At 46.2% G+C, this 15,752-nt stretch overlaps 1 protein-coding gene across 3 annotated transcripts in view; it reads left to right on the forward strand.

Moving 5' to 3' along the window:
• Window positions 1–11,461: 11,461 nt before the first annotated feature.
• Window positions 11,462–15,752, forward strand: part of SUN2 (Sad1 and UNC84 domain containing 2) — a 134,362-nt gene continuing 130,071 nt past the window's right edge. For 2 of the 3 annotated variants that reach the window (XM_075321857.1, XM_075321859.1), the window contains exons 1-2: window positions 11,462–11,551; window positions 11,838–11,961. The gene's annotated coding sequence lies outside the window, so the exon portion shown is untranslated. Of the gene's footprint in view, window positions 11,597–11,837; window positions 11,962–15,752 lie in introns of all 3 variants that reach the window. The other variant, XM_075321858.1, reaches the window with a different exon arrangement.

Raw genomic sequence — 15,752 nt, forward strand, 5'->3', positions numbered from 1 at the left:
GTAATAAGGAGTTAATGGAAGCCCGTAGCTGCCACTAAATCCTAGATTAATCATGTCAGGCGTCTCCCCGAGATACCTTCCATGATTAATCTGTAAGTTACAGTAAATAAACACACACACACCTGAAAAAATAATTTATTAGAAATAAAAAACACTAACAAATTCCCTGGGTCACCAATTTAATAAGCCCCAAAAAGCCCTTCATGTCTGGCGTAATCCAGGATGGTCCAGCGTCGCTTCCAGCTTTGCTGCATGAAGGTGACCGGAGCTGCAGAAGACACCGCCGCTCCTGACAGCTCCATGTAGCAACTGAGGTGAGTAGCGCGATCAGCTGAGCTGTCACTGAGGTTACCCGCTGTCACTGGATACAGCTGTCGCTGTGACGCTGAATGAATCGCCCCCTTAGAAAGGAGGCGGTTCGCCAGTCACAGTGACATCGCTAGGCAGGTAAGTAGTGTGACGGGTCCGCGCGATGTTGTGCTCCACGGGCAGCAATTTGCCCGTGTCACACAACCGATGGGGGCGGGTACCCACGCTAGCGATATCGGTCGCGGCCTTAAGGCTAGTTTCACACTTGCGTTGGACGGCATCCGTCACAATGCGTTGTGTGATGCATGTGACAGATGCGTTGTAAATAGTGTGATATAAAGGTAACGGATTCCTGTGAAATAACGCGTTGCGTTAAGCCGAGAGGGAGCCTCCATCATCACTGCACACACCCCGGCACTACCGCACTCATCATCAACACTGCACACACCGGCAGTACCGTACTCATCATCATCACTGCACACATCCCAACACTACCGCACTCATCATCACTGCACACACCCCGGCACTACCTCACTCATCATCATCCCTGCACACTCCCTGGCACTACCGCCCCCATCATCACTACATACACCCCGGCACTACCGAACTCATCATCACTGCACACACCCCGACACTACCGCACTCATCATCATAAAAGCACACACCACGGCACTACCACACTCATCATCATCCCAGCACACATGCCGACACTACCGCACTCATCATCATCCCTGCACACACCCCGGCACTACCGCACTCATCATCATCACTGCACACACCTCGACACTACTGCACTCATCATCATCCCCGCACACACCCAAGCACTACCGCACTCATCATCATCACTGCACACACCCCGGCGCTACCACCCCCATCATCAGCGAACACACGCAGGCACTACCGCACTCATAATCACCACACACATACCGGCACTACCGCACTCATCATCACCGCACACACGCAGGCACTACCGCACTGTGAATCATCACCGCACACACGCAGGCACTACCGCACTCAACATCACCGCACATACCCCGGCACTACCGCACCCATCATCACCGCACACACGCAGGCACTACCGCACTCATCACCGCATACACACCGGCACTACCGCTACTATCATCACCGCATACAAACCGGCACTACCGCACCCATCATCACCGCACACATTACCTCAGTGATCATAGTATCATAGTTTTTAAGGTTGAAGGGAGACTCTAAGTCCATCTAGTTCAACCCGTAGCCTAACATGTTGATCCAGAGGAAGGCAAAAAAACCCCAATGTGGCAAACAAGTTCCAATGGGGAAAAAAATTCCTTCCTGACTCCACATCCGGCAATCAGACTAGTTCCCTGGATCAATACCCTGTCATAAAATCTAATATACATAACTGGTAATATTAAATTTTTCAAGAAAGGCATCCAGGCTCTGCTTAAATGTTAGTAGTGGTACTTAGTAGTTAGTAGTGGTAGTTAGTAGTTAGTAGTGATGTCCCCGCTGACAGCGCGACTCACTTCAGTTGCTGCGTGGAGCTCACAGGAGCAGCGGTGTTCTACTGCTGCTCCTGTAAGCTTCATGTAGTAGAGCTGGATGCGTCGCGGGACCTCGTGTGGATTACGCCGGACCTGGAGGGGTATTTGGGGATTAATAAAGTGGTGAAAGAGGGTGTATTTTTTATCTTTTATTCCGAATAAAGTATTTTTTCGGGTGTATGTGTTTATTTACTTTCACTTACAGGTTAATCATTGTGGGTGTCTCATAGACGCCTGCCATGATTAATCTAGGACTTAGTGGCAGCTATGGGCTGCTGCCATTAACTCCTTATTACCTCGATTGCCACCGCACCAGGGCAATTCGGGATGAGCCGGGTAGAGTCCCGGGACTGTCACATCTAATGGATGTGGCAATTCCGGGCGGCTGCTGGCTGATATTGTTAGGCTGGGGGGCTCCCCATAACGTGGGGCTCCCCATCTTGAGAATACCAGCCTTCAGCCGTGTGACTTTACCTTGGCTGGTATCAAAATTAGGGGGGACCGCACGCCGTTTTTTTTAAATTATTTGTTTACTTATTGTACAGCACAATATAGACCCGCCCACCGGCGGCTGTGATTGGTTACAGTGAGACAGCTGTCACTCAGCGTGGGGGCGGGTCTGACTGCAACCAATCATAGGCGCCGTTGGGCGGGGGAAGCAGTGAATACTAGATGGAATAATGAGTGGCCAGCATTTTCAAAAGAGGAAAAGCCGCCGGAGCTTTGTGACAACTGTGCAGTGTCGCGCCCGTGATCGGTGAGTATGAGAGAGGGGTTGAGAGGGGGGAGAGAGACCAGGAGTGATTTTAAACAATTTTGATCACTCTGCTGGACATGCTGAGCATGCTCAGTAGAACGTCAGGGAATTCGTCAGCGGATTCCGCCGCTTAGCGCATAGTGGCGGAATCCGCCACCATAGATAATCATTAGACACCTTGGCGGATTCCAACGGAGTAAGTTTTCCAGTATTTCTGTTCAGTGCCAGGAGTAAATACGCCACTCTTTACATGTCACAACTTGTGATTTAATAATTATAGCTGCATCTGCATACTACTGTATACATAGATCTTCATGAAAAATACTCTAATGAATCCCTTGAAGCAATTTATCAGATTTCTAATTATTTTTTTTCAAGGCAAGGTTTCAAATCAAGCCTGATTTATGCAATACTGATACTTTTGATTAATATTTTATTATACAATTGATTAGATTTTCACAATAAACAGATTATTTTAATGGAATGTGAGCTTCAGTTCCCGAGCACAGCCACCACATAGTGTACAGAGCTGTGGTGTCCCAGTGTAACACTAGGTACGAGGAAGTACTAAGCGATCAAGGGAAGGGAAACCCTGTGTTTAGTGAAAGGGAAGATGGTGACTCTTGACCAAATCTACTGGTCCCTGAGGTCCCTCACCACCCTAGATAGGTTCCGCACCTATGTGCTAAGTCGGATAACTGACCCTAGCTAACCCTAGTGCTGGGCCCTAAATAGGGAACGAATGGGATAAGCTCTTCGTCAACCCCACTAAACACTATAGAAGACCCAAGGAGGACACACAGGGGGAAACTGCATGAACTACTGTTCTAAAAATGACACAGGTAGGAAGGAGCTCAGCAAGGTTTTCAGGAACGATACCACAGAGGAGTACAAGCCACCAGCCTTGGTTAGGCTTGAATGAACTGAAAAATATCACCAACAGCAGTCCAAGAAAGGAAGTGGTATTTAAGCACCAAGATAACGCTGATGATCAGCAGCTGGGTGGAAGGCGAGCTCCTATTGGGTCCAAAAGGGGAGAGATGAATCCAGCAGGAAACCTATGTATACCAATGAATACTGACAGCAGAAACAATGGAATGTCAGGGAGCATTCTGCGCAGCCAAATGCTGAGACCTTCTATGACCAAAAACCACATGACTGTCTGTTACCCGTGACACACTTGTGACTCCCAGCCTTGTACATTATGGCCCCAATTCACCAAGACTGACCACTTTCTTGCTGGTCTTGAAAAAGTGGAGTGGTAGAGTCAGAGTCTCCTGATTTAGCAAGAGACGCACAACTCTTAAGGAATCAAGAGCATCTGACGAGTGGGGTGCAGCTCTGTGCCTTGATAGAAATCTTACACCTAACTGGAGTAAGATTTCTGAAGTAGGGAACACCACAGTTTATCATGAATTAAACATGCCGTGTTGTCAACCCCCTGACATGCCCAAGCCCCACACAGCTCCACCTATATTAGCATAGCTGGGAGAAACTGACTCCACAAAAGTCACAATGTTTGAGCAACTCTGAGTTGTAGCAAACGTTTATGAGTTTACAAAGCAGTTTATGCTACACTTTTGGCAAAATTGCTTTGATGAATCGTGGTCTGTGCATTCCTGGTGGTCACAGAACCAGTTTAACAGCCGACTGAAGGGGTGCTGGTTGTCGAACTACTACCGGTCTGATATTGATGACACGTCCTTAGGACAAATCATTAATATCGTAGTCCAGCCAAAGGTCTATGCTTGTTTTTTGTGGGACCAGTTGTACTTTTGAATGCCACCATCCATTTTATCATACGATGTACTGGAAAATGGGAGAAACATTCCAAGTGGAAAAAATTATGAAGAAAAAAAACCCATGCTATTCCACAATTGAGTTTTGGTTTTGTTTTTTTCACGTTTATTGTGATGTAAAAATGACTTGGAAATATGATTCTCCAGGTCAGTACTATTATGTCAATATCAAACTTGCATCTATTTGTTTTTATTTGAGGCACCACTCCAGCATTTTGCTTTTTAATTTCACATATGGAGAGGTGCTTTTAATCTAAGTTCCCTGCCTTTACTCTAAGGCTATGTTCACACTAGAAAAATGATTTTTCTTAAGAAATTTCTTAAGAAATTTCTTAAGAGTGAAGGATTAGTGCACCTGCGTTAAAAAACGCACCAAAAACGCACCTGCGTTTTTGCCGCGTTTTCGGTGCGTTTTTGGTGCGTTTTCGGTGCGTTTTTGGTGCGTTTTTACCGCTGGTTGCTCCCTGCGTTATTGTGCCAATTATCTATGGCAAAAAATGCAGTTAGCTGCAGAAAAGAAGTGACATGCTCATTCTTTTTCTTAAGAAAATCTACTGAAAGAATTTTCTTAAGAAAAAAACGCAGTGTGTGCACAGCTAATTTTTTTTGCCATAGGTTTTGCTGGGGAATGTCTGCAGAAAGGTTACAAGAATTTCTCAAGAAATTTCTGCAGCAAAAACAGACCCAAAACGCAGGTAAAAAACGCAGTGTGTGAACATAGCCTTAGCGTACGTCCCCACGATCAGGAAGGCACTGCTTTCTGGATGCAGTGTCATTCCTCTTCCGTAAACGCTAGGGTTTCCCGTGGGAGAACGCAGCATCCGTGCCTACGATCTGGCTTCTTGGCGCAGCAGATTTTTGCTGTGTTCTCCCGCTGAGAACACTTGCATACCCTCAAGCATAAATTGACATGCTACAGCTCAGAAAGCTGCACCACATGACAGTTTACACTGCATCTAAAAAAAGCACAGTGGGCAGGAGATTTCTATAGATCCCAACCAACTTGTACTGTACATGACAAAAAAAACCTCAGCAAGCTATAAGTGGAAGCGTATATCAGACGGCCCACACCCATTCAAGTCTATGGGTGTGTGCAGAACATCAGACTGTACTCGTATGGCATCCAAGTGCAGTCTGATTTACACTAACACAAACAATGGAGAAGATGGAGAAATTAAGTTATCCATCTTCTCCTCACCTGTGCGCTGATTCTTGCATGCAAGGGAATCAAATCACAATAAATGACACTCGGTTCAAGCTCTGATCAGCGTTTGCTCCAAGTGTCATCAGCATAATCGATCTGATTCTCTTGCATGAGAGAATCTACAGTCCTGTGACTCCAGCCTTACATTCAACCTCTGGTGTCTTTATTTGTTTCAAGCATTGCTCCAGTCGGTCTCCTGTGATTGTGACATACCGACTACTCATAGAGTGCGTCGGAGGTCACAACTCAATACAAGTCTATGGTCAGATGAGACAAAAGTAGAGCTTTTTGGGAAAAGCCATCAACATAGAGTTTACAGGAAAAAAAAAAGAGGCATTCAAAGAAAAGAACACGGTCCCTACAGTCAAACATGGCGGAGGTTCCCTGATGTTTTGGGGTTGCTTTGCTGCCTCTGGCACTGGACTGCTTGACCGTGTGCATGGCATTATGAAGCCTGAAGACTACCAACAAATTTTGCAGTATAATATAGGGCCCAGTGTGAGAAAGCTGGGTCTCCCTCAGAGGTCATGGGTCTTCCAGCAGGACAATGACCCAAACACACTTCAAAAAGCACTAGAAAATGGTTTGATAGAAATCACTGGAGACTACTAAAGTGGCCAGCAATGAGTCCAGACCTGAATCCCATAGAACACCTGTGGAGAGATCTCAAAATGGCAGTTTGGAGAAGGCACCTTCAAATCTCAGGGACCTGGAGCAGTTTGCCAAAGAAGAATGGTCTAAAATTCCAGCAGAGCATTGTAAGAAACTCATTTATGGTTACTGGAAGTGATTGTTCGCAGTTAAGGGGGCATTACACGGTAGCGATATCACTAGCAATTTCTAGTGATATCGAGCGTGTAAGTACCCGCCCCCGTCGCGCATGCGATTGTTTGTGATCGCTGCCGTAGCGAACATTATCGCTACGGCAGCGTCACACGTACTTACCTGGTTGGCGTCGTCGCTGTGACTGCCGAACAATCCCTCCCTCAAGGGGGGGAACGTTCGGCAGCACAGCGACATCCCCGCAACGTCACTAAGCGGCCAGCCAATCAAAGCGGAGTGGCGGAGATGAGCAGGACTTAACATCCCGCCCACCTCCTTCCTTCCGCATTGGGGCCGGCGGCAGGTAAGGAGACGGTCCTCGCTCCTGCGGTGTCACAAATAGCGATGTGTGCTGCCGCATGAGCGATGAACAACATGGATAAACAACCTTTACCGATTTTTGAGTTTGGGACGACCTCTCCATGGTGAACGATTTTCACCATTTTTGAGGTCGCTTAAGGTCGCTGGTGTCACACGCTGCGATATCGTTAATGACGCCGGATGTGCGTCACTAACAACGTGACCCCGACGATAAAACATTAACGATATCGTAGTGTGTCAAGCCCCCTTTATTTTGGCTAAAGGTTGTGCAACCAAGTATTAGGCTAAGGGTGCCAATACTTTTGTGTGGCCCATTTTTGGAGTTTTGTGTGAAATGATCAATGATTTGATTTTTGTTTCATTCTCTTTTGTGTTTTTTTATTGCAAGCAAAATAAATGAAGATAATAATACCAAAGAATTTGTGATTGCAATCATTTTCAAGAAGAAACTGAGTATTATCTGACAGAATTGCAGGGGTGCCAATACTTTTGGCCAGCACTGTAGCAGGATGGGGGTATATAGCAGGATGGGGGTATATAGCAGGATGGGGGTATATAGCAGGATTGGGGTATATTAGGAGAAGGATGGGGGTATATAGCAGGATGGGGGTATATTATGAGCAGGATGGGAGTATATAGCAGGATGGGGGTATATTATGAGCAGGATATATATATATATATAGCAGGATGGGGGTATATTATGAGCAGGATGGGGGTATATAGCAGAATGGGGTATATAGCAGGATAGGGGTATATATCAGGATAGGGGTATGTAGCAGGATGGGGGTATATAGCAGGATGGGGCTATATAGCAGGATGGGGGCTATACCAGGATGGGGGTATTTATCAGGATGGAGGCTATACCAGGATGAGGGACATATATACAAGGATGGGGATCATATACTAGGCAGGAGGTTCATTACCAGGATGGGGTAGAGAATTTGGGGACATTACCCCCATAACAATGTCAGCAGCAGATCCTCACCCCATAACAGTGTGTCATGACCACATTTTTTGATTAAAATTTTATTTTCCTATTTTCTTCCTCTAAAACCAGGGTGCGTCTTATGGTCCGGTGCGTCTTATAGTCCGAAAAATACGGTACAACACATTTTTGATTCTTAGGACACAATTTATGATGAATTTGATAGGCAAGTTTCATGGCGCCCTGATCCAGATCTGTCAAAAGTAGCTACATTTTTGTGCAATATCGAGATTCAAGATGTTTTATCTGGCAGAAACTCTTGGATGATTCAGGGCCTAAGACTTTAAAATTTACCAAAAATTGGTATTTATGAAAAGAAAAGATTCTTAAAGGAAGCCTCGCAAAAATGTGCGACTTTTGGCATGGCTATGGCCACCAGTCACATTCATTAAAGCACTTCAACATTTATTTATTTTTTTACCGCTGGAGTGGTGCTTGCGATGTAAGTCCCCTGCCCCCATCTAATACTCATCTACGGCGATCTTCATCTTCTTCCAGCGTCACTTCAGTCAGTCTCCAGCAAATTGTGACAGCTCCAGTGTTTCATGGAGCGCACCAAAGGTCACAACTAAATGTAAGCCTCTTTCTGGTCTCGTTCTGGCTCTCTTAGAACTGTATTGAGTGACTGTGATGTAAGTTCTAACTTCTGGCTGGTCAAAAGTTACGGGCACAAGATAGCGACGCGGGACTGGAGTGGCACTGAAAAAGGATGAAGCTGCCGGAGAGTGAGTATAAGACCAGTAATATTTCTGGCGAAGCGTGCATTAATAATAAAGTGAATGAATTAAGTAGTGTGCATCTTTTAATGATTTTGGTGCATCTTATTACTGCACAGCATACAAAACACCAGTCATAATGAATAGGGACCTATGTGTCAAATTGTTAGAACATATCTACTAATTTCCTATTATGTCCTGTGGGTATGCATTGTGACTTATGACCCTTTGTGATACAGTCCCAAATGTGTTAAAAATGTGTACAATTTTCTGTTGCTGGTCGTACAAAGCTGCTTGCCAAAGACTTTAAGGCCAGTTGCATATCTTGCACTTGTCTTTTTTATACAGATAAAATGAAGCTCTAAAATACTCATGCAACAGAAAATAGTGCCCTTCGACACCCATAAGTATGTAACTTGTGTAAAGTACTATTGTTTATAGTTGAAGGGGTTTTTCCCTCAAAGTACATTTATCACCTATTCACAGCATACTGGTCATTAGATTTGGGGTCACAAGCTCCAATTTCTCTTCACGGGGCAGTGCTGTATGTGACTGTATTCGCCAACCACAAAAGACGTGGAATAGCAGAAGAGTGGACATGTGAACAAAAATGTATATTAGTAAGTTTTTAAAAGTACCACTCCAGAATTTTTTTTTTTTTTTACTGCTGGATACCCTATTTTTACCCCAATTGACATTTCACCAGGGTAATTAGGATGAGCTGGGTAAAGTGCCGGAATTGGCTCACCTAATAGATGGGACAATTCTGAGCGGCTGCGAGCTGCTATTTTTAGGCTGGGGAGGGCCCAATAGCCACGGGCCTCCCCAGCCTGAGAATACCAGTCACCCATTGTCCATTATATCTTGGCTGGGATTAAAATTGAGGGGACCTCAAAACGTTTTTTAAACTTATTTAATAATTAAAAAACGTGTGGGGTTCCTTGTATTTTGATACACAGCCAAGATGAAGCACACAGCTGGGGGCTGCAGCTGTCTGCTTTATCTGCACTGGGAATCAAACTACGGGGGATCCTGCGACATTTTTTCGAATTATTTATTTATTTTTAAACTCCACTCCGGGGACTCAGACAGCTAGTGTGAGGGGACCCAATCACAGACGCTGGCACAGAGGGTGGGCTGGAAAAGCAGGACTGCAACCAATCAGACATTGTTACAGAGGGTGAACGTTGGAAGCAGTGCATATTCATGAACTTTAATGATCCAATCTGAGAGCAGTGTGGTAGTCATGGGGAATCTCAGTAAGTATTATTTTCTTGCTTTAATGACCGTACTTCATTTTTTTCATTGCGCTACGGGAGTACTATGATTGGTAAACAATCCCTGCATGTTTAGTGGCTAAAAATCAAGTGCCAAACATGTGGGGAGGGGACTCGAAACTCACAAGGCAAGGACCAAATTACAGATATTGTGAATACCGTAATATTCATGTGAGTATGGAATAGTGCTGAGTATATTTGCTCATCACTAGTGATCGCCTAACCTAAGGCCACGTTCACACGTTGAGTATTTGGTGAGTGATTTACCTTACTAATTTGTAGCCAAAACCAGGAGTGGGTCATAAATACAGAAGTGGTGCCTGTGTTTCTATGATACTTTTCCTCTGATTATTCCACTCTTGGTTCTGTATTACAAATACTGAGGTAAAAAACCTCTCCAAATACTCAACGTGTGCACATGGCCTAAGCATTTGCCATTAGGCTGAGGCCACACGGGGATTACTGCATGTACTCGCATGACACTCGGCTCACACTCGCACAGCGGGAGCTGAGTGTAATGCAACTGTGGTCCGATCAGGCCACAGCTGCAGAGGGTGGGGCCAATGCTGCGTAGGGGAGGGCTGGCACTGCGGAGGGTCGGCACTGCGAAGGGGAGGTCCAATGCTGTGGAGGGCCGGCACAGCGGAGGGGAGGGCCAATGCTGCAGAGGGGAGGGTTGGCACTGCAGAGCGGAGGGATTTATCTCCTTCTCTTCTCCGTTGCCGTCTATTGCGATTCTTGCTCTGCACTCACATTACACCAGTGTAACGCGAGTGCAATGCAATGTTTCTCTCGCCCCATAGACTTGTACGGGTGTGAGTGAAACAGGATCACGTTACACTTGCAGTATGCTGCGCCTGTTTTCTCGGTTTGATTAGGGCTGAGAAAACAATTGCTCATGGGACATAGAGTAATATTGGTCCGAGTGGAATGGAATTTTTATCGCACTCCACTCGCTCCGATTTTCTCGCCATGTGTCCTAGGCCATAATATAAAAGTCTCGGACAACCACCTAATTTTTTTTTGTGCAGTATAACTGTTATAATGAGTAAAAAATTGCATTTTTTTCTACATTTTTATAAAAAATTGGATATTTTGATAGCTGCAAATATAACCTAAATTTACCAATAACATAAAGTAGAACATGTCATGAAATAACCCTCAGAATGACTGACATATGTAATGGCGGCAGTTATTACCACATAAAGTGACACGTGTCACATTTGACGCTGCGGATCGATCAGGAAGAGAAAATAGGGGAAAATGTCCTATTAACCATAAGCCTCATTGTGTGATTTTGCAGTAAAACGCATTTTCTGCTCTAAAGTCTGTAAATATAAAAACCTCCTTGTTAAACAACCCAGAAAGGAGCTATAAGAATGGAGAGGCTGTGCTGAGGATGAGATCACCCGGCGCAACGTGACAGACTGCGAGCGGACAACAAAAGGGCGGGAGATAACCACAAAGAAGCCACAGCGGAGGCGTGTGACGGAAGCGCCGCACTGACAGGAAGACGCGCCTGTCCTGCCCGGGGAAGGTGTGCACAGCACGGGCTGTTTATCCTCCGTCCCCGGCTACAGACACACGACGTCTGCTCATAGCAGGCGGCAGCGAGCCAAGTACAGCCTTTTCCTGCAGATGCTGCGTCTTCACTCTACCCCCTCCCAGTTGTTTGAACCCACCAATAAGAAGGAAGCTGTCTTCTTGAGTGACAGCCCGGCCGACCAATGAGAGTGCTGCGGGAGGTTATCGCAGACGGCAGCATCCTCAGATGACAGCAGTGTGTGTTTGTGTCAGTGTCACCTGCGCGCACACGGGGCAGCTCCTGGGTACGGCTGCGTGTACGGCGCCTGCTTTTGTGCTGCGCCTTCTTTGTACGTCGCTTTCTTTGTACTGTTACCTCTTCGCACGGCTCCTTCTTTGCACGGCTCCCTCTTTGCACACTTCTGCGCTCTTCTTGCTGGCTCCCCTTTGTTCAGAAGCCTTCTATATTTCTGACTAGTCACTTGTCCTGTGGCGTTTCTTTGTGATTCTGTGCCTCGTTCACATGGTCTGTGAATGTGTCATGCCGTTTTGGGGTCCTCACATGTATCTAATACCATTTTCTTCCTGCAGATCGGTGTCCACCACAGTGAACAAAGTGACAACAAACTTGCTGCACGTTGATTTGGCAAGTTGGGCGCCAGGAAGACTGCGCTGGGCGAGATCCTATGGTGCTGTCGTTCTGTAACTGGATCAGGTATGCTCTGCTGTTTATACCAGTATTCAGGACCGACTCATTAATGGGCCAGGATCACACAGGCAAATTTCACAGGTCGTAAACTACAATGCCCAGTCTGGCGCCGGGTCTCTTGACCCAAACGTATAGTTTGCTGTCTCTGAGGCTGTAAGTTTGGATCAGGAGACCCCCAGTCAGTCTGGCCATTGTTATCGATCTACAAATCATAGATTCAGCTGCTAGTATGTCCTGCTTTGTCTGACAGTGTACGACATAGACCAGTTGGGTCCTCCAGAGCCATACTGTGGTCCTTCTCCGCTGTCTCATAGAGGGAAGTCATAAGTTGGAAACCTCCCCTTCACCTTAGCTCCCAACCCAAACTTATACAGTAGTCTACTGTCTCTGAAGGTGTAAGTTCAGATCAGGAGACCCCCAGTCAGTCTTGCCATTGTTATCTGTCTACGAACCACAGATTCGGCTGCTAGTATGTCCTTCTTTGGCTGACAGTGTACGACATAGACGAGTTGGGTCCTCCAGAGCCATACTGTGGTCCTTCTCCGCTGTCTCATAGAGGGAAGTCATAAGTTGGAAACCTCCCCTTCACCTTAGCTCCCAACCCAAACTTATACAGTAGTCTACTGTCTCTGAAGGTGTAAGTTCAGATCAGGAGACCCCCAGTCAGTCCTGCCATTGTTATCTGTCTACGAACCACAGATTCGGCTGCTAGTATGTCCTTCTTTGGCTGACAGTGTACGACATAGACGAGTTGGGTCATCCAGAGCCATACTGTGGTCCTTCTCCGCTGTCTCAAAGAGGGAAATCATGAGTTGGAAACCTCCCTTCACCTTAGGTGCCAACCCAAACTTATAGTTTACTTTCTCTGAAGCTGTAAGTTCAGATCAGGAGACCCCCAGTCAGTCCTGCCATTGTTATCTGTCTACGAACCACAGATTCGGCTGCCAGTATGTCCTTCTTTGGCTGACAGTGTACGAGATAGACGAGTTGGGTCCTCCAGAGCCGTACTGTGGTCCTTCTCCGCTGTCTCATAGAGGGAAGTCATAAGTTGGAAACCTCCCCTCACCTTAGGTGCTGACCCAAACTGATAGTCTGGTGTCTCTGAGGCTCTAAGTTCTGATGAGGAAGCCCCTAGTCAGTCCGGCCATTGTTATCCGTCTATGAACCAGGTAGTACGCTTCTGTGATCCCCACCATAACCATAGAAACCTCCCCCTCACCTTAGCTCCAATCAATGACAACTTTGTAAACCTGCGTTCACACACTGTGACCAGGGTGCGTTATCCTTTGTTGCCGTTTTCAGAAGTGGTAATAAAAATGCATGTATTTTTACTGCGATATTTGTAATGGCATAATGCCTGAACAGTCTCAGACTGGAGCAAGTACCGGCATGACAGATGTGGCCTGTTATATGTGTCCATTGTTTTGGACATATTATTGGTATTTATCGACTGATTAGCTGCACCCACTTATACCCAGAAAACCTGTGAAGTCGCCTGTGAGACCGCAAGAGGCGACTGGCCCCTAACAGACCGGACACGCGTCCTCCTGCGGTGACAAAAAGCTTCATGGTTTAGTTCTATCATTTGCCACTGCAGTCAGGGGACAGTACGGCTGCATGTCACCAGCCTGCCCTTGTGGGCTCAGGCTCAGGACCGTTGATATTTAATGGGGAAATTGCAAATTTTAAGTAGAAACTGAAATAATGTATCTAGAATTGACTTACCATAAGATCTCACTGGAGTTGCCATTATGAATCAATTTGAACAATTCCTTACGGTACATAAGTGAAATGCAGCAGATTTTTAGTTGTGTATTTGTTTGTGGAAAATCCTCTGCTCTGTACGGGACCAGATTTCTCATGCTGACTGCAAAAATATCATCAATGAAACTCACCAATGCGGTGGAATCGTTAGTTTATCCCGTCATTGATTATTTCAGTTATTGTAAATCCATTTTCACAACAAGATCTGCAGCCATAAATGTTGCTGCATATATACCGTAACTGGGAGGTCCACAGTGGAGATGCTACACGGGAACATACCCTTGCAATTAATTTATACAATCCAAAAATAGGTGAACAAATGTGTCGCAACCCTGGTTTCTGACTATCTGCCTGTCTAAAGGAACTGGCAATCACTCATTCATAGGGTGCAATAATTTTATACATGCGAAAAATTAGCGTTAACAGGTTGCCCTGTGTGCACAACTATTGTGATGCCGCTAACGTAATAGTCATTGCACACAGAACAATCATAGTAATGATCGTTCTGTGTGTAAAGTGTTCTTCAGCCTCTGTGAGCAGGCCAATACACAACCACCTATCAGCTTGTATATAGCAGATTTACAGTCTGGATTGTCTCATTAATGAGCCATAAATTCAATTGCAGTATTTATCTGCAGATAAGGTTTATTTTGGTATCATTTTCTATTCTGTGTATTACCGTATTTTTCAGACTATAAGACGCACCGGACTATAAGACGCACCCTGGTTTTAGAGGAGGAAAATAGGAAAATAAAACTTTAAGCAAAAAAATGTGGTCATGACACACTGTTATGGGGCAAGGATCTACTGCTGACACTGTTATGGGGGTAATGTCCCCAAATTCTCTACTAAGGTACCCCATTCTGATAATGATCCTCCTGCCTTGTATATGATCCTGCTATAAACCCCCATCCTGCTCATATACCCCCATCCTGCTCATATACCCCTATCCTGCTCATATACCAGCATCCCTCTCATATACTCGTATCCTGTTCATATACCCCCATCCTGTTCATATACCCCCATCCTATTGATATTCCCCCATCCATCCTGCTCATATTCCCCCATCCATCCTACTCATATACTCCCATCCTGTTCATATACCCCCATCCTGTTCATATACCCCCATTCTGTTCATATACCCCCATCCTGTTCATATACCCCATCCTGTTCATATACCCCCATCCTATTGATATTCCCCCATACATCCTGCTCATATTCCCCCATCCATCCTACTCATATACTCCCATCCTGTTCATATACCCCCATTCTGTTCATATACCCCCATTCTGTTCATATACCCCCATACTGTTCATATACCCCCATACTGTTCATATACCCCATCCTGTTCATATACCCCCATCCTGCTCATATACTCCCATCCTGCTATATGCCCCCATCGTGCTCATATACCATCCTGGTATATGGCCTGTATCCTATAGCACAGAGAAAAAAAATAAACGTTTATACTCACCTTTTCCTCACTCCCTCAAGCACCGATCATCTTCCACTCTGCGCCACTGACCTGTGTGTGTGGAGCCGTTCCCCTGCAGCACGCAATGTCTTCCTGTCTGTGCCGATCAGCTGATCAGCACAGATCAGCTGACCGGCACAGACAGGAAGACATTGCGTGCTGCAGGGGGGCGGCTCCACACATGGGGACGGGTGAGTGTACTGATTCACTGCACCCCGCGCTGATGATGATGCGCGGGGAGCAGTGAATACAGCCGCACATGATCACTCCAGGCTGTAATTGCCAGGGGTGATCATGCGCACAGGCTCTTTACTATGCGCGCGTCCCCGCTCGTCCTCCCGCCCACCTGTCAGCGCCGGCTTCTGCGCTGAGAAATGGGCGGGAGGATGGGCGTGCATATGTAATCAGCGGGCCCACATGGTCACGGCAGGCGCTGCTGCTGCCTGCTCGTGCCCCCGATGACCCGCTCCACCGCAGCACCCTCATTCCCGGCCGCAGCCCTATAGTCAGACCATAAGACGCACCCCCAACTTTCCCCCAACATTTGGGGGAAAAAAAG

This window comes from Anomaloglossus baeobatrachus, chromosome 8 (genome assembly GCF_048569485.1).
Source record: "Anomaloglossus baeobatrachus isolate aAnoBae1 chromosome 8, aAnoBae1.hap1, whole genome shotgun sequence".
In the NCBI taxonomy this organism is placed as follows: domain Eukaryota; kingdom Metazoa; phylum Chordata; class Amphibia; order Anura; family Aromobatidae; genus Anomaloglossus; species Anomaloglossus baeobatrachus.